This window comes from Hydra vulgaris, chromosome 06 (genome assembly GCF_038396675.1).
Source record: "Hydra vulgaris chromosome 06, alternate assembly HydraT2T_AEP".
NCBI classification, from domain to species: Eukaryota; Metazoa; Cnidaria; class Hydrozoa; order Anthoathecata; family Hydridae; genus Hydra; species Hydra vulgaris.
The window spans coordinates 55,222,501-55,250,042 of record NC_088925.1 but is presented as its reverse complement, the minus strand read 5'-3'; the positions used below and the strand labels follow the sequence as shown (position 1 = coordinate 55,250,042).

General features: G+C 28.5%; 1 protein-coding gene across 5 annotated transcripts in view; it reads left to right on the top strand.

Annotated features, from left to right (window-relative positions):
- The window catches only part of LOC100204026 (uncharacterized), an 82,318-nt gene that overhangs the window by 6,551 nt on the left and 48,225 nt on the right, over positions 1 to 27,542 (top strand). Inside the window, exon 1 of one of the 5 annotated variants that reach the window (XM_065800502.1) lies at positions 20,219 to 20,465. The exons of 3 other annotated variants lie outside the window; for them this stretch is intronic. The gene's annotated coding sequence lies outside the window, so the exon portion shown is untranslated. Of the gene's footprint in view, positions 1 to 20,218; positions 20,466 to 27,542 lie in introns of those variants that run through there. One more of the 5 variants, XM_065800504.1, reaches the window with a different exon arrangement.

Genomic DNA, 27,542 nt, shown 5'->3' with positions numbered 1-27,542 from the left:
TAAGGTATTGCGTCTGTTTAATGACCTTGGAATTTAACCAAAATTATATTCTCATCTCCAAAACAACTTCTTATTTTTAATTCTAACTTGTAACCCTAGAACTCTTGCTACTTCGGAAATACGAATCACCATCAAACTACGTAGCCTATACGTTTTTAAATAGTCAAAAACGCCTCGAATTAATACGATGTCTTAATTTATAAAACTAAAAATAAATCATTAATATGTGATAACATTTAAGATCTTTTTATCGAGCGAAAAAAAACTTTTCCTAACGCCGTTTTAATTATAACGGACATAAGTGGAATCTGATTAAACTTAAAGCAAGCAATGTTTGCTCAACTTTATATTAATAAAAAATAAATGTTAAACACGCTTTTCACGGGTCGTATAACACGCCAAACAGTTATAAACAAGAAGTAAGAAAAACGTTTGTTTTACAACAAACATTTTTGTTGTACGATAAGCATTAGTTTAAACTAAACAAAAAGTATTAACATTTCTTAACGTTAAATTCTGAAAACAAAAGTTTGTTTTTCAACAAAAGTTTGTTTTTCAACAAAAATTATAAAGTAAAACTTAGGAAAAATTTGTCCAAAACCGCTTTCGTTATAATGCTTTCTTCGTTTAGACCAAATTTCAACTACGTTAAACAAAAGTCCTTAAAACTCAACGGTTCGATAAGTGCAGAGTTTTTTATAAAACGTTGCATGTAAACTGAAAATAAATCGAATATTGAAATCTTTTTTTTTTTTAACTAGTCTTTTTAATTATTTAATTTTGTTGCTTTTTTTCTCTGTCCATTTTCAATACCTTTTTCATAACCATACTTTTTATCATAAAGGCAATTTTATTCAATAGGGCTTTGGGAAAAGGTTGGTAAGAAGGTTGTTCCATATCCAATTGCAATCATCTGTATTTTCTGTGAAAATTCTGAGAAATTTTGTCCAATTATTTTAATGTCGTGAACATCTTTTGTCATATAGTTTCTGACAAAGTAGGCATACTTTGTTTTTTTTTTCTTTTAAAAAACAAGTGTTATCGACATTGTAACTCGCTTGGTTACGAGTTACAGAAATTGCACTCAGATAAAAGTTTTTTCTGAAAATCTCTTTATGATTTCAAACATGATTTGAATGATAAATGCGATTATGTGTCAGGCGATAATGTTTATCAATAATTGAATGAAAACAGTTATTAACTTTGCGCTTCATTTTTATTCTTTTAAAGGTAAGATGATCTTTAATCTAAAATCTATGCTCGTTAAAATTTAATATAAATATAGATTTGAATAATCATTAATTTTAAAGTTCCGAGTCATAATTTTAAAGTTGTCCATTAAATGTTTTGTCATGCGTTGCATACTTTTTGAAATATCTTTTTTCTCAATTTGCCTCTACGCTTAACTAGACCTTCATTACCCTACAATACAATAATTCTTCATACTTGTTTTTACATTCTTATTCATGCACAATACAACTTCATCTATTCATGTACAATACAACTTCATGTTCATCTCTGTTTTCAATCAGTTCAAAATCTCTAATACTTAAGTTACAGTTATAAAGTTTTTTAAATATAACAACTATATTTGCATTTTTTTATTAAAATGTTTGCTTGTTTTGAACAACATGTTCGAACAACAATATACTTGTTACGAACATCATTTATGTTCTAAATAACATTGCTTCAGTCGTTTCTGATTTAACTTAATTGCAAATTCATTTTTGTTAAAATGTGTTAAACAACTTAAATCTTCATTTTAGTTTAAATTCTACATTTTGTTGGAAATCGTTTAACAATGTTCGTGTTTTGGAATATAGGATTGAGAGAAAAAATTGTAAAAAAAAATAAAAAAACAAATAAATGGAAAAATAAATAAAATAATTAGCTGTCAAATGCTTTGGGGAAGTTTAAAAATGGTTGCAATAAAAACAATCAAGTAGATGATATATTTGGTAAGTTTAAAAATGGCTGCAATAAAAACAATCAAGTAGATGATATATTTGGTAAGTTTTTCGAAATTATTTTACATCATTTCTAAACTGTTCTAAAGCATTTTACAGCTCATTTTTTTATTTTTTTTTTATTTTTTTTTTTATTTGCAGTTTTCTGGGCAGAGAAACTTATATTAAACCAATAAAAATAGTAAATCAATCAGCTCAACTGGCTATTTCAAAATATATTTATCATTAAAAAAAACTCGATCCTAATATCCAGTCGTAAATATTATTACTAGTCTAGCCATCCATGAACATATCTTGCCTAAGTATTGCCCAAAAAACCTAAAACTTTTGGCACATCCGCTGGGACCATGTCTTTTAGTATATAACGGTACGGTATAAAAGTCTATGAAAAGCAAATTTTTATATAGTATAATTTAAATATTCGGAAGAAAACTCTGAAGCATTTCCTAGCTACTCTTTTTTGTTATGCTTTGCTTTTAGTTTTCTAATGCAAAGTTTGTACAAACCTGAGCTTGAGTTTTAATTTGATTCCATTTTCCATTTTTTGAATGAAAAAGTTATTTTCCTAATAGATAAAATAACTTTGCCAGAAAAATAGAGAGAACAATAATAAAAAATTAATTAACTGATATGCTAATCAATGAGCAGCGATTATGACCAGTTTTTGTTTGACACATTGTTATGACGTGTTTTTATAAGTAAACATCTTTCATACAATAAAATAAAATAAAGAGGAAATTATTTTAATTTAAAAAGGCACAAAAAATGACGTTTGTGTTTATGGAGGGTTGTAACTTTTCTGTGAAAAACAATAAGGAACCATTTTGTTTAAACATAAAAAATTTGGCATTTTTTTAACTATAGAATCTATAACATAATTGTTTAATGTTGTTTGTTGCTTTTTAAAAATTCTATTTCAGGCGTTGGCTCAAATACATTAAAGAGAATAAAATAACATCGAGGCATCGGGGAAGGGTGGTACCCTTGGTGGTAAGTAAAAAGGTGGGGGGGGGTAGAAGTGTTAAAGACAGCGAATAGATACGCAATTTGAAAAGTTTAAGTTAGATTGATGTCTATCTCTCCTAAAATTGATCCTGTGTTTTTTAACAAAAACAATTGAATCGGTGAAAAAGAAGAATAGTACTAGCCAATATTTTCATTTCGAGATAATCAATATTTAAGTTTTAAACAGTTATCGATAAGTTAAACAGTTATAAATCTACTTTATGGCAAAAAGTTATGAAAGAAAGATGGACTAGTATTATTTTTGGTTGTACATAGAGAGATCGACATAAGTTGAATGAAATTATGAAAAAAGTGCAAATAACAAAAAATGGACAAGTACTGTTCTTCTTCTCACCAATTCAATTAGTTTAACGAGTTTAAAAACTCATTATCATGTTATGTATCAGAATCGAATTAAAGTTTCTAAATTTTGAAAATTTTGAAGCATTTGGGAAAAGGGGGATTGATTTTGTAATAAACAAAAACAGGTTGTTTAAGGATGAAGTTTTTTCTGTACTGGCTTTCAATTATTGGCTCAGAGATAATGAAGTTTTTGCTATATTCATTTTCAATCATTGATTCATGGATAATGAATTTTTTTTGCCATACTGGTTTTTAATTTCCTAACTTTTTGTGTCCATATTGTGAAGAAAGAGTAGCTTTGAAAATAGATAAAGTTAAACTTGGAAAAAAAACTATAATTGGAGACATAAAAATTTAAAAAAGTGAACGGAAAAAATGCTTATACTAAATTTTAAGTAGAAATTTTTCATTTGGATTAATATTTTTATTCGATTCGTTTATTGGATTTATATTTTTATATTCAATTTTTATTGGATTTATATTTTTATTCGATTTGTTTTATATTCGATTGGTTTTTTTTTTAAATGTTAAAGAAATTGAAAAAGAAACTTTCACTCTCATTGTTTTTTTTTAATCTCATTTTTGTTCTTTTTTTACTTTTAAACTATTTTCCTTGATTTTATATCTTTCCATTAAAGTTCATTTTTTTAATGGAATAAAGCTTATTTTAAATTGAAATTAAAAATTATTGTTAAACTATTTTTTTTTTTTGAATTTCAGTTTTAGGTGCCCCAAGAAGACAGTCTTGTCACGGAGCACCGCGAAAGAGCATTTAACTAGAAAGTTTACTCCTCCATCCTTAAAAATGGGGCTAAATTTCCCAGAGCTCACATCAAACTCTGAATCTCTTGCTTCTAAAGGAAGTGCTCTAACCATTGCGTCATGGCCGTTTTTTTATAAAATCTCGTTCTATAAAACCTTGCTAAACAAGGTTTTATAAAACAAACCAAATAAAATTTTTAAAGTAAAACTAAACATTTCCAAAAAGAGTAAACCACTTTTGCTTAATTAAACCAGAAAAAAGTTTTGTAGCAAACCCAAAAAAAACAAAAAAACTTGAGATGTTTGGCTTAAACAAAAAAAAAAAAGGGGGCAAATCTGGTTGTCTGCGACTGAATGAGTAAATATATTAACAAAACATAAGATACAATATTAACAAATAATAATAACAATGTATAATAAGTATGTCATTACCAATTAAGTAAGTCATTAATAAGTTACTAAGTCATTACGAAGAGAGGTCAAAGATTCAATGCCAGCTCGGGCCATATTTGTGACATGTATATAATTTTAAAATAATGCTCCTCCGTGAACATCTGCGACAAGACCGTAATGAATTCTTAGAGTACCTGAAGGGGGCACAACCCCATTAAAAAGTGTAAGTTATTAAAAAAAAAAAATTTTCAAAAATACATTTCACTTAACTCAAATTTATTTATTAACTGTTGGTAATATTTATTTCTTCCAATTGGATTTTGAATTTGGTCAAAATTTCATTTATTTAGATGTTTGTTATTTTAAGTCGCCTAGCTACGCACATAGCTACCGTTTTTTACCTTAGCAACGCACGTAACAAGTATTTTTTTTCACCTTATTTAACACTATTTTAAAGTTGATTTTAGATTTTTGTTAGTACAAATAGCTTTTCGTTTGTACTACCGACATAATAGACATAATGCTGAGAAATCGCGAGGTTCTTCCAGCTGAATTACTGATTTTGGCATTCTTGCCAAAAATTGGTTTAAATATATGATTAATTTTTAGTTTATATTGTATGTATGTATGTATATATATATATATATATATATATATATATATATATATATATATATATATATATATATATATATATATATATATATATATAAATTTTGTTTAAATGAAAAACAACATTATTAATAGTACTTAAAGTTTCTTGCCATACACGGCAATCATCCGCTATTGACGACATAAAATACTGTTAGAAAAAACCGTTTAAAAACAAACTCTTCTACAAATGAATTAAAAATTACGGTAGAACGTCTTCAACGTAATAAAGATGTAACTATTTAGTCTCCGGTATCAAAAGAGGACAGTAGAACTTGGTTGGAATGTCGACACAGATAATATTTCGTCTTTTTTATTGAGCAGGTTGTTTTCTTGGTGATATAAAATTATAAATTTCTCATGAAGGCAGAGGTTACAAATTTGGATGTTGTTTTAATAGGTTTACAGCGTTTTATAATTTTCTACTTTATTATGTGCTTTATGTTTTTTTCTTTTAAACTCTAAATCTCCTTAGAAAGCTCGGTATCATTTCTGTATTTCACAACATTAAAAGATTTTAAATGATTTGCGTATCTAAGTTTGAATGGTGTCTCGCTGATACCGAAATATACTTTTCCTTTTTTTTTAGGATTAGGATTTTCATCAATCACAGTAGTCTGATAAACAATATTACTTAATAAACACTGATTGTTAAATGGGCTAGCAGTCTTTGCAATGCAGTTGCAAGTTCTTGCATTCAAATTTGTATCACTGTGTAAAATCTTGTGGTTATGTGAACTAATTAAAGACTTAACGTTTTGCATACAGCTATACTAACTTTGATTGAATTTCTGTTAAATATTTTGTGAAATTTATGGTTTACTGAAAAGTGTGGGTCAATTAATGCAAGTAAATGGCTGCCTATTTTTGTTTCCTTATTCTGACTAAATGGAAAGTTGTAACATTAGGTTGTGTCGACTTTTATTTTTTTTTTCAATTTAAAAAAAAGCAAGGTTGCCAACAGCGGCGGTTTTAAGCACAGGCAAAGCAGGCATTTGCCGGTGGCCTCGCGCTCAGGTGGCCTCGCTTTTTTTTTTCTTAGTACAAGTAATATAAAAAAATTTTCTAAGTACAATAAATATAAACAACGAAACTCATTTATTAAAATTCAATATAATGTATGCGTACAGTATTTTTATAAAATATTCAACTTTACATATACATCTATTATTATGTATGTAGCAATTTTTTTTTGCGTTATACATAATGCCTGGCAACCATATGAAAGAGTATGCGGTTTCTAGTCTCATATAAATTGACAATGACTGTGAAAAATATATCTTTGCCCATATACACCTACACGTCTCAAAGGCTTTTTCTGTTTTTCCATCCTCCTAACTGAATGACTTTTTGTTTGTTTGTTTATTTATTTTATATAATATTGTCTTTACATTTTTACTGTTGCACAAGACATAATCTGAGCAGTGATGGGATTTTATGCTGGTTCCGGGTATTTGTTGTAGCGGTTTCTCTTTGAGCCATAGATCAGTGTTTATTCCATGTATAGGTGTTTTATCCATTGTGGATTCGATGAAGTATGGCTACATTTGCTAACAGTTATTGACAATAGTCCCATAAGCGGGGCTACCCCCCCCCCTTTGGAATATCCTTGGTGAGTTGGTGAAGTCTAAAGTTGGAGACTCTCCTTGCATTGCTGTTAAAGCCATCTTGGGTTTTTTGATTTACGACTGGCACTTCCCTTATTATTGTTGTGGCTTTTATATTCACTCCTTACGCTGGCTTTTGATTAGACTCGATGTTACAGAACTTACAACAAAGACTGATTTTTCTTTTACTAATTTATCACATTTACATACTATTTTTATTATTTTACATTAATGTTTTCATGAGGACGCTTGTTCCTTCCTTCTGACTTTGAGTCTTTATGCATTTTATGAGTTGAGTTCTTTATGTACATTTTAATATACAAAATCCTGGTACGTTTTTGGTTTTATATTCAAAAGATTTGTGGTTTCTGTAGTATTTTATTTGTTTGACGTCGCTATGCCATTTTTGTTTTTGTGAGCACTTTAATGTCTTCATTAACGATCTTTTTATTTTTCCTGACAACAATTTTGTTTTTAGTTTCTCATTTGTCATAGTTTGTTATATTGCTATAGCTATAGTATGATTGTTGTTGGTATAAAAAATGTTGTGTTATGATTGTGTGCGAGTTACAATATTTTGGTATAATGTAAGTAATGAATGATGTAAAAATAGAGATTATTTGTTTTCCATTTCACTTCTAAATTATAATTCTTATAGTTCAGACGTTCTTTTTTGGTGTTCTTAGTAATTTATGCGATTTTAATATTGACGATTTTTGCTTTTCTCCTGGTTATTCTTCTGATTATACATTTTATATTGACGACTTCTGCTCTTTCCTTGGCTATTCTTCTGATTATTCGCTTTTATATAAATATTATATAAATTATATTATATATTTATAAATAAATATCAAACTTTAGAAAAAGTTTAAATTTATATTCATCGTTATTTAACTATGAATCCTCATCGTGATCGAGACACTGGAAGAAAATGGGCTTCGGGTGCCGAAAAAAAAAGAAATAAGAAAAAACATACAGATATGTTAAAGAAAATTAAACCAGTGACAAGTTTTTTTAATATATCATCAGGTACTAACACAACTTTTGATGCAGGTGCTAGTACTTCGCAAGATGTTTCAGAAAAATTGGTAGATATTTTATCAGACCAGTCTGAAACATCTTTAGCGTCTTTATCTTTTGATGTTTCAAATTCTGAAGTTTCTGCTCTCCTATTACCGGACACCCATGAAAAAGATTTTTAAATGAATTTGTCTCAAGAGTCTTCGTTAGCTTCTAATGATTTTGTTTTAGCTTCGAATCCTCAATTGCATGAAGCACAACAAGACATAACTAATGTGGTTATTGTTTTTGACGACCCGGCGTTATGGCCTATTTCGTTTAATGAACGAGAAAGAGTCGATATTGTTAAAAAAGGATTTTACTTAATGTACATTTAAAACCTATGTGCGTTTTTTGCTTCGTTACGTTCTAATAAATATCCAAAACACAATAGAACACAAGAATTAAAAACTCAACTAATATAATAGAAAACTTGCCTATGGCCTCGCATATGGTAAATCCGCCACTGGTTGCCAATGGTGTAGAATTTTATGGAGATTCCGAATCTGCAAAAAAAAAATTAAAAAATAATGTCTTGCTAGGTATGTCAGCATTTTTTTGAATGGAAAAAAGACTAAAATGTGACTAACTTACAGGGCAAAACTATAATTAAAAATTTTTTTTTTAATTTTTTGATTAACTCAATAATTGTTATGTTGAATTTTAAGATAATTGATTATTTGGTTCAAAAAGTCGTAAAAATAAACTTAGAAAAGGAGTTTTTGTGAAGGGTATTTTTACAAAAATCAGGCACTTTTTTCATATTTTAGACAAAGAATCTTTACGGTAAAGTTTGTTGTTTTTATGACGCTTTAAAAGTAAGGGGAGTTCATTTTTGTGCGGAATTTTATAGGGAATTTGAATCTGAAAAAATAAATAAAATAAAACATGTCTTGTTGGGGTGAACGCTTAGTTTTCAACTTATGATGTCTAAAATATGAATAATTAAAGAGAAAAAATAATATATCAAAAAAAAATTTTTTTTTAGATATTTGTTAAACTCAATATAAACAATATAAACCCTGATGTTAAACTTTATGAAAATATCATATTTTGTTAAAAAGTCCAAATAAAAAAAAGACAAAATGGGGGCTTTTGTGAAGATTGCTTTTAGAAAAATTATTCGATTTTTTCATAATTTAGTGAATGTTATCGCAGGGTGCGCTGTCTTTTCTACAACTAATAAGAAGTCAAACACTTTTGTTATAACAAACAGTATATTATACTAATACATTTTATAATATACATTATATAATACTGTTATCTTTATTAAAATTTAGATATAATTAACAATTTACAGTTTATAAACTTTATTTAAAATTTTTTTATAAGTTTTTGCAAAAGGAGTTCAATCGGAATAAAATATGCCAAGGTTCCTCTAATGCAAGCAAGTAACTTTAGGTGAACCACTCATTGTGATGAGTGGTTCACCTAAAGTTGATCTTTCGGGAGTGGTTCACCGAAATGATCTTTCGGCTGATCAGGCTTACGAATACATAATTTTAACAGCAATAAGATCTGGAGTGTTACCTGAAAATTTAATGAACCTTGATATAGGTTCGTTTCTTACTCCAGATGGCTCACTGCAGCCAACCGTTTTTGTAGATTGTGAGTTCCAATTCATTTTCGAGCAGAAAAAAGCCTCAGAAATCTACTTTTAAATATTGAATTTATAGTTGGTGTGTATTTTCCTTGCTGGTTTCATATAAAGATAAAGCATTTCTGGTTAGTTGGACCTCGGCATATTTTACTCGAATTAAAACAACCAAAATATCATTAAAGGAGGTTGTTGCAATAGAATGAAAACTGTAAAAAGATCTGCATGGTTTGTATTTAGTAAATGCAATATTCAGACTCTTTTGTGTTCCAAAGATAAAGAGGAATGAAAGTTAAAAGTGCAAAAGGTGCTCGAGAAGAAGGAGATGATAATACTCAATTCGGAGAGTTTTAGTAAGAATTCGCAAAACCCCATGCATAAATACTGATGCTGATAAATTGACCAATCTAATTGAGTGGAAAGATTCATTATTTAAACCACTACTTATCACAAGCCTCACAACCCATGAAGTCAAAAAATATTTTTACAAGCCTATGGTTGTTCCAGATTGGCCATGTCAATTCCATCGAACGTTGCGATCAGCAGGCTTATTTTTTATACAATTACAAGAATATAATAACGAATTTTTTAATGACTAAATTGTTTTTAATGTTTAATACAGGTTACAGAGGCTTGTGAAAAAACATATTCTCATGAGAATCGAGTAGGATATGTAAGAGCACATGAAATCAGTAGGGATATCATGAGCACAAACAATGCCAAATATAACTTAGTTTGACTCAAAAATTTTAAATAAAGTTTATAAACTGTAAATTGTTAATTATATCTAAATTTTAATAAAGATATCAGTATTATATAATGTATATTATAAAACGTATTAGTATATAATATACTGTTTGTTATAACAAAAGTGTTTGACTTCTTATTAGTTTTAGAAAAGATAGCGCACCCTACGATAACATTCACTGTCTAAAATATGAAAAAATTGACTAATTTTTCTAAAAGCAATTTTCACAAAAGCTCCCATTTTGTGTTTGTTTTATTTGGACTCTTTAACAAAATATAATATTTTCATAAAGTTTAACATTTATATTAGTTTATATTGAGTTTATCAAATAGTAAAAAAAAATTTTTTTTTTGATATATAATTTTTTCTCTTTAATCATTCATATTTTATTCATTTTTTTGCAAACTTTTTTTTATTTTTTATTTTGTAGTTATTTTAGGTGCTCCCAGAAGTCTTTACAATCTTATCACAGAGCACCGCGGGAGAGCATTTAACAAGAAGTTTACGCCTCCTTCCGCACCAATCTAGCTTGTTGAGCTAGAGCTGGCGTCGAACTTAGGACCTCTGGAGTCTGAGCCAGAACTCTAACCACTGCGTCACGGCTGCTCTAAACTAAGCGTTCCCTCCAACAAGATATGTTTTATTTTTATCTATTTTTTCAGATTCATATTCCCTATAAAATTCTGCACAAAAATGAACTCCCCTTACTTTTAAATCTTGATAAATACAGGAAAAAAAACAACAAACTTTACCGTAACATTCTTGGTCATATATGAAAAAAGTGCCTGATTTTTGTAAAAATACCTTTCACAAAAACTACTTTTCTGTGTTTATTTTTACGACTTTTTGAACTAAGTAATCAATTATCTTAATATTCAACATAACAATTATTAAGTTAATCAAAAAATTTAGAATTTTTTTTTTAAAATTATGGTTTTGCCCTATTATTTAGTCACATTTTAGTATTTTTTCCGTTCAAAACAACGCTGACCCACCAAGCAAGATATTATTTAAAAAAATTTTTTTTACAGATTTGGAATCTCCATAAAATTTTTCACCAAAAGTAACCCTACCGTTTTTTGAATGGAAAAAAAAAAATCGGCATACCCTATTGTACCGTATGACTTTTCGCTTTCGATTTTTGTTTTTAGTAAAGGTAACTTGAGGTTGGTATTTCAGTTTACAAGTATAGCCGCACTTTTTTAAAGCTTCTCCGTAAGGTGGCATAACATAATGAAAAACAGATTCATTTACTGACTGGCAGATAATCTTAATTCAACAGTGCGACGGAGTCTTTTGATAATACGAGGTAGGTGGTTTGAATTAGAGTGAACATAATCCAGCTCATTGTCGCATTTACTATATGGTTAAAAAGAATTGTTTTTGAGGTCAAATGTCACGTCGAGATAGTTAACTATTTTCATATCGAATTGGATGGAAATAAGAAGATCGTTACTTTTAAAAATTTTTACAAAATGTTTTTTGATTTTCTCCATTTGTTGGCCATTTTTGTTTTTCAAGATCACTAGCCCGTCATCACAATACAGACCAAAATCATCTCTGTTATAATACTGCCAAAGTTGGAATAAGAGAAAAATTTCTACTAACTCACATACCTCAGCACCATCATAAGCGCCCATTGTAACATCAAAGAGTCCACCTTTTATCTTAATCCACGCATCTTTGTTGTTAAAAATTTATATATATATATATATATATATATATATATATATATATATATATATATATATATATATATATATATATATATATATATATATATATATATATATATATGTATATGTATATTTATATAATATACCAAACAAATTTCAAAATATATATACAAATTAAAGCGGAAAAATCATCTTGTAAACTTCCATCTAAACGACAAAAAAATATGTTTCATAGTAACTTACACTCTTTTATTCAACTTGAAAGTTTTACTGAAAGCTCTCTAGCTACAATAAAATATAACAGCGCAAAACAGTTTCTGATAAGAAGTTAAATGGTTCAAAGGTTGAAGTATTTTATGACTGTTGTATAAAAAACATTACAGGTTTAACATTACAAACAAAACTATTGCAACAACCTCCTTTAATGATATTTTGGTTGTTTTAAAAAATTTCCATAAATTTTTATTTTATTTTAATAATTTTGCTTGACTCTGGCAAGGGTATTTGTACAGTTTGTGTTTGTATAAAATTGTGCAATAAACCTAAAAGTTATACGAATCTTTAAGTTAATAGTAAAATTTAGCCATTTTTTAACCACTATTGGGGGGAGGGGGAAGGAATTAGCATTGCTTTTAAATCATTTAAAGGTATAAAGTTCCGCCGTCAGGAATAAGTTAGTAATGAAGTTTTTTAGGTTAATTGTCTACCTTTAACATCAAGCTAGTAATATGCAAAATTTTATTCTATATGCTCTTTTACACTTTGGAACATTTTGCCAAAAAATGCAATTTTTAAGTTTCCACCACTTAAAAATTGGCCGTTATGGCAACTAGTGCTTCCAATACCAACAACATTTTTCAACACCGGTATTTCGGTACAGAATAATTTCAATACCGGTAATACCGCTATTAAACTTTTTTTTAAATTTATCATGATATGAATAAAACCTCAAGTTAATAGTAAAAATTAACTCAATAAGCTTATTTATTTTATATCAAATTACTTACTTATTGATTTTTCGTATTTTTTTTCTCTGTTAAATAAGCGCGTAAGAAATGTAGGGCGTTCAGAGTATCATCCTCAAGAGATGATCGTAATTTTGTGTGCAAGCTACACCAGCGAGTTTTGGAGTCAAGTATTACCAAGTATTATCAAGTTCGTCTAATATATTTTTCGAGTGTTTGATCATTTTTTGTCGGAAAACGACCAAACAATTTCACAACGGTATGCACCTTATTGATTAACTGCTGCAAATCATCAGTCAGTTCAATCGAGTCATTCTTTTCACACATTACACCAGAAAAGTCTTTATCGTCATTGGTTTTGTTTGTGTCAGCTTCTAGCAATGTTCTCAGTTCTGCTGACGTGACAAATACGCTTATAGGCGTCCGTAAAGGGCAGTCAATCTAAAAAAAACTGCAGGCTACGAATTGTTGTGTTGGATTTGTAAGAAATTGGTGATCAGAGGTGTGGATTTTTTGGCCGTTAACAATGGTACAAATGAAAACGAAACCGATGGCGATGCTGCATCTTGGGACGATTTTCTCTTCAGCAAGTCGATTTCATGGTTAGCTCTTAGATGCGTATGCAGTCAACTGGTACTTCCACCATTTGATTTTATCTCTTTGTTGCATTTCTTACATTTCTTCCAAGTTGATTTTCTTTATCATGCAGAAAATAACACAGAACTTTCGTCAACTCATACGCCGGTGCAGAGCTCTTTGAATACTTTTTGTGATATTTTATGTTTTTCTGGATATTAAGGTAATTCCATCCATTAGACATAAAATACTAATTATTAAGCCGGGTGAATAAAAATGAGCAATTGTTTTTACTTAGTAATTGGTCCGCTTTGCGTGAATAAAAACTTAACCAATTTGTTTTCAGTTTTTTTTACGTAAAGCTGACCAATTACTGATTAAATTGCTTAACTTTACGTAAATAAAAATTTGAGCAAAACTGCTGAAGTTTTTATTTATGTAAAGTTGACCAATTACTGAGTGAAAAAGCAATTGCTCATTTTTATTCACCCGGCTTATTAGTTCTTAATTCAAAATGCATAAAGTTTTTTTAGTATACGTTATCATAATTGCTGTTAATTCTATAACATTACGTGGCATACCATTGGCAAGTTACACTATGAATAACGTTTTATAATTTATCATTTTGATGCTTTTATAAAATTAAAAATATTCTCAAGTTTAAGTAATTTTCAATTAACAATGCGTGTGCATTATCGCTATATTCCATTCACTTTGCGTTTCCGTTTTAATGCGCACTTGGTTAAAAATTCCATTATGGAAATCAGCCAAACCACTTCAAAATTTTCATCCTTAACGTCAGTGCAAAACTCAAACATGTGTTCTACATTAAAGCAAGTGACGTAAAGATAATATTAAAGAAGTGCTTTGTTAATAAAAAGAAGACAAAATTTTAATTTTAAATTAAACAAGTTTTTTCTTTAACTAAATATTTTTAACGATAAAGTTTTTATAAAAAATCAATTAAATCAATTTTCTCTTTAGCGAGCGTGAGATTTAACACTCTGATTACAAGATGAACGAGCGTTGTTTATCGCAACTGGATGTTTTAAATATTTCATTTACTTTCGTGTTTCACGTAAACAGAGCAATTACATCCGCTATATCACAAATATTTTTATTACAGGCATAGAGCCAAACCAATACCGGTATTTCGGTACCGGTATTGGTATACCGAATTTCGATATCGGTACAACCGGTATTGGAAGCACTTATGGCAACCCTAATTTTTTTTTTAATTAATTATTATTTTCTTAGTTTTATTATATATTTACTGTATATTTAGTAAAAATTTTTTAACTATCAATATTGAAGATCGTTTTCACAACGGGGTTGTTTACAGATTAGATTGTTTAGATTTACAGCTTAAAACTCAGGGTTAGGGTTAGGGCAACTCACGTGGAATATAAACTCATGCTCGTCATTGAACCAAAATTTATAATTAAAGTGAGAAATACACCATTTGTTGCTGGAAAACTAGACGCAAAGCTAGAGGAAAAAGTCCAAAGGAAAAAGTCCAAAGGAAAAAATCAAATACAAAAGAATTTCTAATTCAGCAAGGAAATTATTGGAAATTTATCTTTGAGCAGTTGTAGATGATTATGAATAAAAGTTATGAGAAAAGTTTAAACTTAGAAGATATATCAGGTTTACTACTAACAAACAAGGTAAAGCCTAAAGACATGAGCAAAACAAAAAATATATGTCATCAGCCAAGAACCAAATCCGCATTTTGTGTTTTTTCTGTTTATTATCAATAAATATTTAACAACATATGGGATATGTAAACAAAATTTCTAGTCTCAAGAATGATACAACTTTTAGAAATATTTAAAAAATCAGTCGGATATCCTGTCAGAAAGTCTTTACAAATTAAATTTTAAAACTTGATTTTCTCGGAAACACAAAAAATGAGCATACAGCCTCTTGGTTCTCGGCTGACAATGTGTCAACAACATACATATATCAATGGAAACACAAAGCAGCATTAAACAGTCAAGTTGATTGAAAATGGAGAAAAAAAAAAACTGGTTCAGAAGTGGAAGAAAAAAAAAAAGAAAAATAAGAAGAAAAATAACAGTTTTATAAATGTAAATCAAAATGCATCAGCAATAACATTTGTTAAGTAAATGGTTTTAAAGAGTGTCTAACCTGCCACGAATTTAAAAAAACCAGTATTCAACAAAAATTCTTCTCTCTTTAGCAAAACATTCATGCCTGCTTTTTTATTTAAAATTTTCCCAGACTACTGCTGTTTTGTCATCAAAAAACTTTTAAAAAACTTTTAAATTTTTAAAATTTATTTTAAAAACTTAAAACTTTAAGTTTTTTATTTTTATTTTTCAAATTTGTCACTAATTTGACAATACTCTCGTTTTCACCACCAAATAAGGCAAGAATCATGTTGCCAATAATAAACTATAGTCTGGGATCAAAGTAAGAACTTGGGAACCCCAAATAGACAATAAATGATATTTTTTAGTATTGCAGCAACATCTTTACACTACAATAACAAAGAAAAAATTGTTTGCTCTGTGGTTGTAACTGAAAGTCAGATTATCAAGATTGCATCAATGTTAAGAAGTAAATAAAAGTTTTGTTTGTTCGTATAAAAATGCTAAGTGTTCATTAACATCAGTAGAAGATTCTTCAGTATCTCTAACTTGCTCAACTAATTAGTTTTAAAAAATTAAAATTAATTTTTCTATTTTCAAATTATTAGCAAAAACCTCAACAAGTAAGTCATTGTGAACTTTTAAAGATATCAAGATTGATACTATTAATATTAGATAGTTTGTTGTTACTTTTATTTTTTAATTCTGAATTACTCCAACAAGGCTGCAAGCAACCACTATTAAGTTGGGAGTTACAAGACCCTTCTCCTCATTAACACCGGTGCCGCGACAATGATTTTTAAACCTCATTTTTTTAATTATCATTTTAATCATTTGTGTTTATCTTGTTTAGTACTATCGGAAGATAATCAGTTGATTTAAAGGTATTTCTTTGACTACATGAATGTACCGTGAGACGTAACCAAGTTGCTTGAGTTACGATAAGAAAGCTATTTTACTTAAGAATTTAACCACGCTATTTGTAAATAATAATTGAAAATTGTTTAAAGTATTGTAACATTTATTAACCATGGCCTACTTAAATACACGGCCTTCTATTCTGTTTAAATCGAAAAAAAATAGAAGGCCAGTTGAAAAAACGTATATTCCATTATATGGACAAACTTTCTCAAAATATTTTAAATATTGCGAAATATTTTAAATATTTCTCAAAATATTTTAAATATTACTTTCTCAAAATATTTTAAAAATTTTCGCGTTTAATTGACATCTCTACTAAACTTCAACAACTTTGTATTGTTATTTGTGGCTACTTTTTAGTTATTATTAATAATAATAATGGTTAATAAATGCTGTGTTGTCGGTTGAACCTCAAATTATAATGTTGGTGAAGTAATACCAGTCTTTGGTTTTCCAAAAGATGATGATTTGCGAAAATTATGGGTTAGATTTGTAAATAGAAATTGTTGCACTGTCACTAAATCATCTGTGATCTGCTTAAAACATTTTGATGAAAGTTTAGTACACAAAGGAGCATCAGAAAAACGATTTCGTTTGTTGTATAATTTGAAGCCTGTTACTACAATATACCCGGCCAGCATTGCAACAGTTTCACCTCCAGCTATGTTTATACCAAGAAAATCACCAACTAAAAAGTTTTTTCATAAAGATGAATATCAGAAGTTTTTATCAAATGATACTATTGAAGATCTTAATTCTCTTACAGTTGCTGATTCACCAACAGGATATTCATTTTCCAAATTCGATGATTGTGTTGTGTTCCATAAAATTATTCAAAATGAAATACACATACCTTAAGTTGCTGAATGTATTCGTATTGACAAAAATCTTCGTGTCAAACTTTTTTATAAAAATCTTCCAGTTTCTTTGCGTAACCCATCAATGTATGTTAAAGAGAAGGAGTATGCTAGAAAACTTCGATTCACATTTTAGCATCGAAAAAGAAAAGTTGTCTTCCGTTCTTGAAGAACTTAAAAGTCACCAAATAAAAAAAAATCAAATTTATTCTTCAAATTTGCCTCAATTTGCCTTGACGTTGTATTACACATCATTGCAAACTTATCATTTACTGCTGAAGGAGTTCCCTCTTCCATCGATATCACTGTTAGGCAAGCTAAAAGCAGGTGAAATTGATTCTATGAAAGTTTTGAAATTGTTACATGAAAATGGGAGCTTATCAAATGATCTTATAATAATTTTTGATGAAATGTATTTGCAAAAATGTGCAGAATATTCTGGTGGAGATGTAATTTGCATTAGTGAAGAAAATAAATGTTATAGAAGCATTGTTACTTTCATGGTAGTTGGTTTAAAAGAAAATACCTCTTGTGTCATCAAAACAGTTCCAATTATAAAATTAAACAGTGATCGGTAAAAAACTGAAATTCTCAGCTTGATTCAATTTTTAATAAAATAGAGTTTTAATGTTCGAGGTGTTGTTTGTGACAATCATGCTTCAAATGTTTCCTCTTTTACAAAATTGCTCGATGCACATGGTAAAAAACCAGATGATTTGTTTATTAATGTACAATCACAAAAAATTTACCTATTCTTTTACAAAGTGCATCTGATTAAAAACATTCGAAACAACTTACTAAATAAAAAAAGGCTTATTTTTCCAGAATTTCATTTTTCAGCTTTTAAAGATAAACTTCACGTTCAACCAGGAAAATATTTCATGGTTTATTAGAAAAGAACAGCCTGTTAGATGCAAGTTTGAAAAAAGCACCAAAAATAAATAGCAAAGTTGTCCATCCTGGAAACTACAAGCAAAATGTCACTGTTGCTTTAGGTATCTTCCATGAAACTACAGAAGCAGCAATAAAATCATATTTTCCCAACCGTTTAGATATTGCATCATTCCTAACTCTAATGGTGGACAATTACAAATTCGAAAAATCAGTTTTCTAATAACTGTCTTGGAAATGCTGCTATTCTTTAATAGAAGATCTATTGGAAAATAATTATAAATTTATATTGATTACTGGTTTTCAAAGTGATCCGTTAGAAAGGAGATTTAGACAATACCGCCAAATGAGTGGTGGCAGGTTTCTTGTCAGTTTGAAAGATTTTATCTATAGTGAGAAGATAATCCAAATAAAAAGTTTAATAAAGGAACGAATTAAAATATTTGAGAATGATATTAATGATGTTCAAGATACACAATATGCTAGATCCTTGATGGATCAGATCGAAGAAATAGATTATGATTGTGTGATTTTATCAGATAATTCGCGTGAAGTTGCTGTTATATTGCCAAAAAACTGATTAAGAAGTTTAAAATGTGTTGCAAGTTACTTTGTAGTCAACATTGTCAACAGGAGTCGAATGACTATAGTTATTTAAATAAATTGTCCAGAGGTAGGCTGATAACTCCATCACTAGCCCTTTTAGAATATGTCTGTGATAGTTTTGCTATGTTAGATCATGTATTTGATGTTATTTATCGATCTCAAATGCGACGCCGTAAAGCAGCAAAGTTAGTTCTTGGCAGTAGAGAAAGTTACCAACCATTTTTATGTTTAAATCACCAATATTGTGGAAAGGAAATTGTACACACTGTTATTTCAAATATTTATTTTAATAACATCAGAAAGAGAGTCAGTGATTCCATTGTTGCAGATAACATTGTTGCCTTTAAAAAAACATAGAGAAAAAAATAAGAATCTTTTGTTTCACATTTTGAAACAGTTTGTGTAAAAAATTTTAAAATACTTTTAAAGCTTACTTTCGAAAATTTGTGTATTCTTATTTCTTGCACAGTCCTTGAATATCTTAAAAATTCTACTGACAAATATAACCCATGTCTTTCTATAATTATTTAAGTAATATATAATTATGAAGGTTAATAATGTTGCGTTGTTTTGAATAAAGACATTTATTAATCATGACTCCTATTTATTACTGAAAAGAAACCTAAAAAAAAGCCTAAAATTTTACAAAGTTTAGTGAAGTATAGTATGTTCTTCGATTAAGCAAACGCAAAATTTTTTATCTTGTGCCAGATTTACTTACTTAAAATTTATAGCTCAATAATTAAAATATTTTGAGAAAGATTGTCCATCCGACAAAATATGTGTTTTTTTACTGGCCTTCTATTTTTTTCCGGTTTAAGCAGAATAGAAGGCCGTGTATTTAAGTAGGCCATGTATTAACTATATTTTAGCAAATTTAATATTAGTACTTATTAATGTTTTAAATAATTAGTAATTAAATGTTTAAATACTTTAAACAATTTTTAATCAATATTTACATTACATGATACATTTACATATATAAATCGCGTATGATTTGTAAAATTAACAAAATAGCTTTTTTTGTATTTAAATAATTATTCGAATAAAAAACATAAACTTTTAATAAACGTATTTACTATTATTTTAATTTTAAAACTTTAATTTAAATATTAGCAAATCTGTTCATTTAACTTTTACTAAAGGTTAGTTTTTAAAGTGATTTTAAGGCGCCTTTTAAATAACAGATAATTAAAAAAGAGATAATTACGGTAAACGTAACTTATTAAACTGATTTTGTTTTTTGATTAAAAAACATATTATATTTTGAAAAATATATTTTTATTCATAAAGTATAATTAAAAAAAATTACGTTTAACAAATAAGTTTCATTTGCAATGAATTTTTTTAAACATTTAAAACATTGAAGTATAAAAATAACTAATTTATTAAGTTAATGTAATCGTTAATTTTATTTTTAGCCAAAAAGAATATGTAAAAGAAACAAAACTTTCTAAAACAGTTTACGTTTCGTTTTCCTCAAGTAAACTAAACAAGAAAGCCAAAGATCAAGAGTTCATTTATTCAAAAATTAAATTTGCATGTTGTTTGCGCGATAGACAGAAATTTTTTACTTTTGTTCATTATTATCAAAAGCAGTTCACTCTTAATAATATAATTGCCAACGAAAGTTAATCGATATTTTAAAATCTTTCGGAAAAGCAAACTTTTTATACATTCTATTGTCAAAAAAAAAGTTCGTAAGAGGTTATTAAAATTAAGTTTCGTAATTTATTTTTTTAAATTATTCAGTTAGTAACCGAAGAACAGTTATGTCACATAACGAGGTGAAAAAAGCGATTGCTTTGTGATTCATTTTATCGTCTTGAACCTAAAATAAACTGAAAATTATTTATAAACAACTGCATTTAAAACCGAAAAAATATTTTTCTATTTTTAATAAAAGAGTAAAAGAAAAATTAAAAGATAAAATAATTTTTGAGCGCCCATACCGCTCCAGCGGCACTAAAACAGGTCTGAGTTTGTTCCTAATAGGAATGTCGACAGTATTTTGATAGTTATTTGCAGTAAATAACTGAGTTTTGTTAGTGTTAGTTGACAAAACTTTATTTGTATCAATTTGTTTTAGATAAAATGTTTTTATCATCATTTAATCTATAATACAAATACATTCTCTCACATTATCTCAATGTTAGTTAATATATAGTGATTTAGTTGTCTTTCCCAAAGTGTTTATTTTTTGAAAACTAAATTGTTTGAAATGAACAATAACTGAGTTTCAACTACTCTATCATCGCCAAATGAATCAAAAGAAAAATTTCAAAAAATAATGTAAAAACTTTAACTCTTTAAGGTCTTTAAAAAAATTTTTTTTTTTGTCTATCAGGTCCAAATTTTTGTATTACTTATTGACCTTAAATATAACAGAAAAAATATGTTTGACCCATGGCTTCTCTTTATTTTTCATAAAAATTAGGTTTTGAGTATAGCACTAAATTGTTTAACTTTTATTCTGCCAAAAACACTATGACTAAGTGCAAGCACTAAACAAGAAAGAAAAAACAAAAATATGTAAACACTTGTTTTTATTCACAAGTAAATTACAAAATTGAAATTGAACTCCTATTTTACACAAAAGCCAGTCTTTGTATGGTAAAGTTCAAAACAATCAGTAGGGTATAGTCCTGGTTTTCTAGTGCAAGTTTTACAATAGTATACAGTTTTTCTTCTACCACCCTGTATTTTTCTGTCACTGCAGACTAGACAGTCTTTGGCATTATTACTTGGAACTTGAGCAATAAAGTGTGGCTTTTGGTTGAGGCGTTCATCGTCATCTAATGATGATCGCCTTCCTCTTCGTTTTTAAATGTTACGACATGCTCCTACTAGTTGCTCAATGAAGTTTTGTAGGTTAGATGTCGAAGTTCGTTTTTACCATTGCCTTCACAAAATTTATTGAATAATATAAACTGTTTACAACTGCAACTTCCAACAACCAGAAAAATATTTTTCTCCGCCATTTTAAAGACATGCATAGAAATGAATAGCTGGAACAATAGTGATCGGCTCAGTCAACAGCTCCCATATGTTTCAAATAATTTACAATAACAGTTGGTTTATCAATGTCTACAATACCTTGTTTTGTTCTTTGTTTTGCAACCTCAGTTGTTGAATCGTGGAAAGTACTCAGCATCAGAACCTGTCGCCTGTCCTGCCATACCAAAACCATAACATTAGAAAAGTGTACATATGCAGAAACTTCATGCTTCTTTAATTTGAGTTTTTTTATAACTTCAGGTAACTGTTTTCTATTTTTCATTATTGTCCCTGTAGTTTGTATGTTCATTTTGAGGAGCTCTTGCACAAGAGGAAAACTAGTATATAATCTGTCAGTGAATAAGTGATAACCACTACCTTGGGCAACCTCTAAAAGCTCATCACATAAATGCAACACAATTCGACTTGTAAACTGCATCATAGGTCTTGCCAAACTTTCAGTAGTGCAATTACCATAATATGGTTCAAAGAAACTAATATAACCTGTTTCACTATCGGTTAAGATAAAAACGCGAATGTCCACTTTGTGGGTTTTTGTGGGTTGTACATGCGAAATGCAACTCTACCTTTGAATCCAATAGTACTTTCATCAATTGCAATGTTACGAGATGTTACAAGAAAAAATTTCTAGAACAGGAACTTTTCATTTCTGATACAACACGATGCACTTTCTTTGCACGTCTATTCAATTCATTAGATTGATTTGATGGTGGGGATACGTGCAGCATCAAATGTATCTGAAGAAACCAAGTTCGAGAGAAAACTGCTGAAAAAAATGGCATGTAGTTCAGCCAATCACAAGAGGAAGAATGCCAAATAGAATGAGATTCCAAATCGTTATTTTCAATTTTTGACTTAGCATGACGATTAGTTTCGGTTACAATATCTGCAAGTAACTCATCAGTAATACATAACTTGAAAAAATCTAGTTCACCTGTTAAGTTTATTGAATGCTGAGGACCTACATTTGCTACTGTGAATGGAAGTGCTTCAAATGCTGGAGTATCTTGCACTATTTTTATCCATCCTATGTTCAAAACAGGTCCATTATCATCAATTTCATTTAGTTCAATATCTATCTCTGATATCTCTGAGAATTCAGTCTCAGATTCATTAAAAGTATATTCACTGTCGCTTTCAGTACTTGTTTCATCCAATGTCTTCAATACTTTTCAGTTGTATAATGTTTTCTTGCCATTTTTAAATAAATTTGTATAGAAATTTCTAAGAGTATAAGTAAGATTAGATGATTAAAAAATGTTACTGAAAAGCACTAAGTTGAAAACATACTATAATATTACCAATTGAACCTAGTAAATTGTCCAAGTTAGCTTAAAAAGATAATTTTTTCTGTAAATACATCAACATAGTAGATGTCCTGTGGCACGGGACATTAGACCGCAACGACAATTTTATGATGTCCCGAAATGTTTATGAAACTAAAATCAATTAACTGAATAAATTTAATATATATCAATATTAACAAAGATTAATATATATCATGATATCAGCAAAGTTTAATATATAGCGTGATATCACAATATTTATTATATATTATGATATCAACAAGATTTTTCAAGTAGGAAATAAATTGTGTACATTTATATCTTATTGATATTCAGATATTGAGGTTAAGAACAAAATGTTTAATAGTAATTATTTCCTTTTTTTTTAATGTTAATTCACCTTCCCAAAGCTAAAAAGGCCACTACAAACGAGAAGGCTACTTAATTGTGGATACAACTCTCTCTCTCAATTCTATAACTCCAAAACACAAACCTTAACAAACAAGTTGAGTGTGGAACAGAGATGTAGTGGGGATCAAAATGAGAACTTCTTGCTTATGATTCAAGTGCTCTACCACTACACCGCTACCACATAAAATGATTTACAAACATCTTATATGATTTATAAACATCTTCTCCTAACTATTTTAACTATCAAAAAGGTTTTGAGTTTTTTTATATATCTTATAGATTATTCTTTGATTTATTGGTAACCAATGAAGAGATTTCAGCAATATTTCTGAATTTAAATGAATAGGAGAGTGGAAAACGATTCAAGATAAGCTATTTTGAATTCGTTGGAGATTTTTTAATATTTTTTTGATAAGTACCAGATAAAAGACTGTTACAATAGTCAAGCTGAGAGTTAACAATGCCACATGCAATTATATTTGCAGCTTCATTAGTCAGACATGGACGAATGTGGCGAAGTGCATGAATATAGTAATTGCAGGATTTAATAGTGTTGTTTATGTGCTTGTCCATAGAGATTGATGAATCTAGGGTGACACCAAGGATTTTTACTGAATTTATCGTAGTTAGTGTTGTTCCAGAAAAAACAATTTTTGAATCATTTTTATGCTTGCTAATTTGTTTTCTAGATCTAAATAAAACAGAAGCTGTTTTATTTGGGTTGAGTCCATTTTCTAGAAACCACTTTGTTACTGCATCAGCACACACATTGATTTAATTAATGCTATCTATGCCTGGTTGATGACAGTATAAAGTTGGGTATCATCTGCATATTGATGATGATTGATACCGAGTTTAGCTATAATACGATAGATAGGTGAAACAAACATGGAAAATAGAAATGGGTCTAATACACTACCCTGTGGTACTCCTGTTGAACTTGCTATTAGTCTAGATTTTGTTGATCCAATAGAAACAAAAGATTTTTGAGAGTGCAAGTATGATGTCAGCCATTTTAGTGCAATATCTGTGACACCAAATTCATCTTTAATACGGGAAATCAGCAGGCTGTGATCAATTGTATCAAATGCTGAAGATGTGTCCAGAGATAGGAGAATAGTGTTCAAAGCATCATCAATGTTTAGCAGGATGTCATTGCATATCTTTAATAGTGCTGTTTCGGTTGAGTGATAGATCTAAAACCAGATCGTAAAGGATTGAAGTTAATAGATGAAGTTACGTGTAGAAGAAGACGAGATAATCCAAACTTTTCAAGAATTTTGGAAATTGTATTGAGATTTGATATTGGGCGTAGATTTGATAAATCAAATTCTGCTAGTCCTGATTTTTTGGGAAACGGTGTTATTTGAGCAACTTTATATGAGGCTGGGAAAATTCCAGATTTGAATGAGAGGTCAGCAAGGTGAGCTATAATTGGACCGAAAAGTTCTGAACAAGATTTAAGGATGTATGTTGGAATAATATCAAGTGGCGATGTCTTAGGTTTGAGAGCTTTGATTATTTTTGACACATCTGTTGGTGTGAATGAACCAAATGTTGTTAAAATATTTACCGGTGGATGTAACTCTGAGATGAGTTTAGATTTTGGGTTTTTTGCAAGCTTTTCCTAAATAGTATTTTTTATACTTTCAAGTTTGTGTATGAAATATTGACTTATTATATTGCATTTTGCTTCTGGTATTTTTTTTTTAGTTTTAGAACTATTTGAATGTAGTAGTTTCTTGGCAATATTCCATGTTTCTTTCTGATTACCATATGCTGAATTTAGTTTTGCTTTATAGTGATTACATCTGGATTTATGAATTGCTGCTGATGACTCATTGCATGCAATTCGATATAGTTTTTTTATCTGATAAGTTTCCAGTTTTTTTATAACAACGCTCCAGTTTACGACGTTTGATTTTTTTATTCTTGGCATCTGAAGATAACCATTTATCATCATGTTTACCAGGTTGCATTGAATATTTCCGAATGGGTGCTAAATGATTGAGAACAGTTGTTATATTTGCTCTTATTTGTTCAGCATAATCATCCACATTGTTTTTAGGTGCTAAGCAACATGGCTTTACTTGCAATTCTTTTATAAAGCATGACAAGTTTAGTTTTCTAAAGTTTTGTTTTGAGAACCAAACAATTTTACTATTTGAAGGTAGATGATAAAGTGCAACCCGAATCATATAGTGATCTGAAATACCCTCATCAGTTACTTGAATATTGTTGAGTGAAATGTCACCATGTCGATTTATTACTAGATCAAGCAAGTTGGCTATACTGGTAGTAGATGATATGCGAGTTGGAGATTGAACTCTTTGTATCATGTTGTAGGTCTCTAGAATCTCAGCAAGTCTTGGATTGCAGGTTGTTGGAGTAGTACCTGGGCAGTTAAAGTCACCACACAGAAGTATTTCTCCAGATAATTCTTTTGTTTGAAATTCTTCAAGGAGATCAGATAGTTCAAAAAAGAAAATACTTGTTGGAATAATTATTTTGATTGGTAAATAGCCATAATATTGTAGATATTATTTGCCAGATTTAGTTTGGCAGATATACGTTCATAAGACAAGCAGGTAGGCAATAACGAGAGTGGTTTGATGTTTAAGTTGTCCTGGTATATTATTGTAACGCCTCCTCCACGATGATCTAATCGACAGTACTGAATTGTTTTAAAGCCTGTTGGGGCCATATCTATATATATCTATATATATCTATATATATATATATATATATATATATATATATATATATATATATATATATATATATGTATATATATATATATATATATATATATATATATATATATATATATAGATATATATATATATATATATATATATATATATAGATATATCTATATATATATCTATATCTATATATATATATATATATATATATATATATATATATATATATATATATATATATATATATATATATATATATATATATATGTATATATATATATATATATATATATATATATATATATATATATATATGTATATATATATATATATATATATATTTAAATAGAAACTGATATAGTTGTTTTACTATGTGGAATAAACTTTTCGTAGCAAAAGTGAAACAACTTATATAATAATCAACTTAATATAAATAGTTTCAGTTAAATAAAGTTTCAGTTTCCAAAAATGTTTAACATTGATTAACAAAATTGTCTAATTACAGTTAGTAAAATTTAAAATAACTTTTTAATTTTGTATTTGCTTTATACTGTTTAAAAAGCTTTTGTAAATTTATTAATACCTTATTGAATGCACTTGCTAAAGACAGAAAATTTATTGTCTCACTAATAGTATCACTATTATTGATTAGACAATGATTAGGGAGATTTTAAATTACATTTTCTCAAAAATTCTTTAATCAATTTTACGATATGCAATAAATTTAACTTTTTGTAAAGTAGTTCCAATGAAATCCACAATTTGAGTTGGTGTTAATTTTTTTTGTAGTGTTGATCTTTAAACTACTGAATTTTTTAAATACTCTTAGCACATTTGCCTCCTTTCCTCCGTATTACCTTCTTTATTGTTCATTAAAATATGATGACTTGCTGTTCAGGACAGTTTAGTGGATTAGTATCCTTTATATCCACTTATTTGTAATAAGTGGATTGATGTTAGATCTAAAAATGAAGTTGGTCCTTCATATTTTTTTTAATTAGAGGAAGAATTCATTTTTTCCTTATATTTAGCCATTATCTGATGTCAAAGTTGAATTTGTTATTAATGAAAAGCTTTTAAATCTGTAAATAGCCTGCCATAAAAGTTAACCGATAATAATAATATAAATATAGATAATGATAATAATAATATATAAATTATAATAAAATAATATATTAAATAATAATAATATGATAAAAATAACCAATAATAATAATATAAATACAGAAAAATTTCATTTATTGGGCATTTACTGTGCAGATTCCATAAAATCTTGATTTTCATTATACCAATATAAAATAATAAACAATTTAAAGGTTTATGCAATAATTTTGTGACGTCAGTTCTTCATTTCTTTATTTTTA